This window comes from Eubalaena glacialis, chromosome X (assembly GCF_028564815.1).
Source record: "Eubalaena glacialis isolate mEubGla1 chromosome X, mEubGla1.1.hap2.+ XY, whole genome shotgun sequence".
Taxonomy (NCBI): Eukaryota; Metazoa; Chordata; class Mammalia; order Artiodactyla; family Balaenidae; genus Eubalaena; species Eubalaena glacialis.
Genome location: NC_083736.1, coordinates 130187383 through 130193061, shown reverse-complemented (window position 1 = coordinate 130193061; position 5679 = coordinate 130187383).

Below are 5679 nucleotides of genomic sequence, written 5' to 3'. Positions count from 1 at the left end.
AAGATAATAGAAATGGGGATGAATGATGAATCAAAGTTCTGGAGGAGGCAGGCGGACAGGGACTGGACTAGTGTGAGAAGCGCGAAGGGTCCAGGGCAAAGAGTTTAGGGCACACTCATTCTCAGCGTCGTTCAGGTAAAGGGTTGGCATCTGAAAGTGAGTGCTGCTTAAGTCTTGTGCCCTGCGCACCTCCCTTGCCTTATCCTTGTCCTTGTCCTGCTGAAGGGCCTGAGATTGAAAGCAGAGAGGAGGTGCTGGCCCTGAGAAAGAGCAAGGATATGTCATCCTCTGAGACTGGAAGAACGACGTGGGAATGGAGGTGTATGCAGATAATGGAATAGTGTACAGGAAGTAAAGGGAGAATAGACTGGATGGTCTCATGTTTCATGATGACGAACTAGGAAACAAAGTCAACAGCTTAAAATGAGTATGGAGTGTGAGAACCGTGCATATTTAGAGCATGCTGACAAAGGAGGAGGGGTACTCAACATGCAGGCCTTTGTTAAGACTGAAAATCAGTCTGTACCACTGATTATGTCCACTTGTGTATAGCTGCCTGGGTTCATGAATGGCAGAGGCATGATATAGCACCAGTCCAGGGAGGAGGTCAGTCCAGGGAAGAGGTTTTACAAAGTGAGTATGATGGTGGATAGGAGTAAAAGGTGCTGGTGAGAGAGGAGTTCAGGTGATAAACCTTGGGAACCAGGTATTTTGTAGAGACAGGAGAGGCCAGTAGGGTGATAATTGACTGCGAGAAAATAGTAAGATCTAGGGAGACAATAATGGTCTCAGTGAAGCTGAAGAAGAGAGAGGTGGCTGGAGTCGGGTTGGGTGTGTAAGATCTGAGAAGAACACCAGTGATTTATTTGTATTCTTTTCAGCAGATGAGTCTGTTCCAGAGTGTTTCTGAGTGAAGTCCTACATGCAGATGGCTGTGGATGCATAGCAGTGAAGGTCAATGAAGTTTAAAAGATGAAGGAACCGAGAAGCTCAGTGGCTGCATGGTAAGTCCACACAAACCGTGCATTGCCCTAAGATGATGGATGGATTAGATTGCACATATTGTAATCCTTATTCCAAATGGCTGGTGAATATTAGTGCCTCAGGAGGAGGCCTGTAGATGACAGTAATGAGTGGGGTTAGAGCATGATTCAGTGATGTGGCATGAGTTTCAAAGAAACAAAGCCTTTTTTTAAAAAAAAATATGAGTGTAAAAATATGTGGAATGTTGGATAATAAGCAGGCTCTGATTAAGAAAGCTTCAGAGGAATGGTGTCCTCCAAGGAAAGTCAGGTTTCAGTTGACTTCAGTGAAGAATTTGAGTATGTAGGGGATGTAGGAGCATACCACTGAATGAGGCTCATAGAGGACTTAGTGGAAAGTTTTTTTTTTGAGCGGGAGGGAGTTCTTGTGTCAATGAGAGAAGTACAGAGTAGTATGGAAAGAAGAGTAATAGGGATGTATGTGGACTCTGTTATCACAATGACTTGGCTTAAATCCTAGCTCCACCAGTTAAAAGCCCTGTAATCATAAACAAGTTATTAACTTGAGTTCCTTGTTTGTAAAATGGAGTTATAATATATGCAGCTCATAGGATTATTGTAAAGAGTAACAAATTAATGCATGTTTACTGCTTAGCATGTAGTAAGTGGTAAATAAAAGTTATTATAAGGATCAATTATTATTATTATTACTTTAAGGATCAATAAGGAGATGGCCAAAGATAATAGAGACATGAGGCCTAGTGGCGTTAACTGACTTCAATTCTAAGTTATAATTAGAAGCCTGGGGATGTTTGCATCGTGGTCTAGTATGAGATTCTTAGGCCAGCACTTTGGAGAATGGTGATGGGGCATCAGTGGACTTGCCAGAGCTACCAATCTGGTTCGTTGGCTTTTCTCCTAGTTGAGGTCATATCTAGGTGAAGAGTTAGGGAGTATGAAGAAAGATTAATTAATTGCCACTTAAAATATGTTCTATTATTATTCTGTGGTTATGGCTAAGTAGAATTGTTTTCTTCACAAGGATTCACTGGGGTTCTAAGCCACAGAAGTGAAGAACTTCTGAGAGCTATCATGTGTTGATTCTATTTCCAAAGGAAGTAGTACAAATACCTAGTTCCATTAGTCTCGGGAAGTGGAGTCCTTCAATTCCAAAAAATATTTCTTGAATGCTTTCTATGTGCTTAGTATCGATAGCTCCGCTAGATCCTAGCATTATTAGGAGTATATATTACTCACTTTTGATATCCTTCTGTGAAAACCCTGAGTTCTGCTACAATGTCCGATGGAGAATAAGAAGCATCAAATCCACTAATTTTGAAAGATATTCTCAGCTTAGAATTAAATCAAATAGAATAGAAAAATCTCCCTCCATTGTCAGGTTTGAGCTGTATGACCTAAACCCCTAAACTCTTAGCCTTATCTACCATCTCCCTCCTCTATCTTTAAATACTTTTTATTTCTTTTTAATTATGAAATATAACAAAGATGGAGAAAAGTATAGAGGAGAATATTAATAGCTAATACTCCTCATGTTGACTTTGTACCAGGCACTGTTCTATGTGCTTAACATGTATCAACTCATTTAATCTATAAAACAATGCTATGAGATAGGTTGTTACTATTATTCCTATTTTGTAGATAAAAAAACAGTCTCAGAGAGATAAATATGTAATTTACCCAGGATCACACAGCTAGTAGGCTTAACTGCTTACACTATACTGCTTTTCATGTGTCATCTTTAACAAATCTTAACATCTTGCATATTTGCTTCAGATCTTTTTTATGGAAAAAAATTACAGAATAAAGTTCAAGTTCCCTTGTCAAGTACTCCTACCCATTTCCTCCTCTTTTGTCTGCCCAAAGGTAACCACTATCTTGAATTCAGTGTTTATCAATTCCATGGATGATTCTACAAGTTTTCTATATATATATTTATGCACAAAGAATATACAGAATTATTTTGCAAACTTTTTATAGTTTGTGTTTTACTCTTAACATTTTTGAGATGTAGCCTTACTGATATATAGAGTTGGAGGCTGTTCATTTTTAGAACACTCCAGTGAACATATACTGTATCTATTCTGTTTATACTGTACCTATTCTTCTATTCCTATCCCTTGCCCATTTTTCTGTTTATTTTACAAGATTTTTAAAGTTTTGCTTTTTCATATCCATCTACTCTTATTTCACTTATCCCATTGTCAGTAATTTCTTTCTTTAAATGAATGTAATTGCTTTGTCTTTTTGATCACCCTAAAAATACTTACGTTAAAGTCTTTCTCTAATTCAGAGATCAGCAAACTTTTTCTGTAAAAGACCAGACAGTAAATATTGTAGGATTTGTGGGCCAGACTCTGTTACAAGTACTGAACCCTGCCATAGTAGTGCAATAGGAGCCAGAGACCATACGTACATGAATGGGCATGGCTGTGTTCCAATAAAACTTTATTTACAACAACAGGCATTAAGCTGGATTTAGCATGAGGGCCACTGGAATGACTGTGCTCTACAACTAATTTCATCTGGAGTAAATTCCTGTTCAGATGGTTGATTTTATTGATTAGTCTTAGCAATATATGTCTCTGTGTATTTTAGATTTTGGTTTCTCTTTAAGGGGAACCCTTTTTTTCCCCAACAATTGGCTCCACCCAGTCACAGAGGCCTCCACTCCAGTCCAAAGTCACGTGATTTCTGTGATATCTCACCCTGACAAAAGAGGTGATACCTTTTTCCTCTAGACTATTTATGTTATACATAATTCTGTCATTGAATATATTGTACTCTCTGTTTCTGGCAGGGGAGAGAGGTCGGGGGAGGAATTAAACACATTTTTTTTCTAGGATGTTTTTAATTCCTTGGGAACAGGGTCTGTGTATTATTTCTGTATGCCTAGTACTAGCAAAACATTTGCTGGACCATTTGGTATATTTTTCATTATGAGTTTCATTATGAGTTTTAGAGAAATGTAAATTTAAAGAAAACAATAAAATTTAGTCAAAATACTTGATTTAAAAAGGTTTCTCACCTTCTAATATTATACACTGTTAACTGTGAAGTAGAGAACCTTAAAAGATATTTATAGACTCTTACTTTCTTACTACTTGGTTAATGAGAATTGACCTAAAATGCATTCTTACTATAATGAGTATTCTGACAGACTCTTAAAGAAACTTAATTAGGGACAAGACTCTTCCTTTAGTGTAGTAACAGTGATTATAATTAATAATTGTACATACATTTTATCTAAATATAATTTGTATCCATTTACTTGAGAACCCTTGTACACAGAAAAATTGCGTGAAAAGTTAAAGTCTCAGAAGAGTTTCAAATGAAGTGATTAGCACTGAGGACATAATTGAGAGGCTGTTAAAGGGAATATTTCAAAGAAATGCCTTTCAAATGAATGTCTTATTATATAGTAGTTAATGTTATTTTCTGACCTAAAAAAATCATTGAAGGCTTGCTTGTATGCGGTTGATTATCAATTTGCTGATTAGGTCTAATTGCTCATAATTTGTATTCTTTCGCTGCTTAATGCCAATGTTATGCAGTGGACCTTGCCTATTTTTAAGTGGTTTTCACGTCATAATTTCTCTTTTATATTTTGTTAAAGATATTCCACTTCTCTTTCTCTATCTGTTATTATATTTTAAGTTAAAGGCTGCACTATTATTTTACAGCAATGTGATCACAAGTTGAAGAGTTTGTGCAAAATTTAAGAAACCATTTGATAAAGAGTTTTAAAGTGGCACCATTCTGGAGTTTAGGGGTTTTCCTTATTTTGTTATTTCAGTTGAGGCCATCCTGTATTTATTGTAGTCAACACATGTAAGTTATGTATGTGATCTAGATGTGTCTCTGACCAAAGGGTAAAATGTAGAGTATCAATGTGCATTCTCACCCTTGAATAAACCCATTATTTTAGAGAAAAAAAAGCCAACCCCATGTTATAGTCATTTTTGACTCCAGGGGGCAGTGTAAAATAAGAAATGATAAGGCCTTACCTAGTCGCAGTTTATATTTAATGTAATTATCAAAGCCAGAGGGAAATGATGGATTTTATGAAGCCAACCAGGATTTCACTGTGTAAGTTATATCATTCTGAGATGGCTCTTTAGATGTAGGAGCCAGAGTGTCCATTTGAATCCTCATGTGGAGGCTAATAACTGCTTTCCTGCCATATTTCAGTGTTCTCATCTGCAATCCTTTTATGATTTTAACCCAGACAATGTGGTTCCTCTAAAGGACTTGTTAAAAAATTCTCTATATTTCAAATGGACCTTTCCTATGTGTGCACATGTACACATGAACAGGCAGGCTCACACATACACATATCCCATAGACAGCCAGAGAGATAAGAAGCCGTTAGCATACCATTATGGCTATATACTTAAGCAGCTGATATACTGAAATGGTGGTAACAGAAGCTATTTATTGAGTGTTACTCAATAGCAGGCACTGTGCTAGGAGTTTTGTATATTAAATCTCATTTAACTTTGTAATAAAATCTTATTTTTACAGATAAGGAAATTGAATCTCAGTAATTTACACAATGACTGCCAGCTAGCAAATGGCTCATGAGGATTCAAATACACATGTTCTTTTTATTATGGTAACCTATATGCCTATACCCTACATAACACATACTTTGTTCAAGAAGTAATAAGTACCAGTT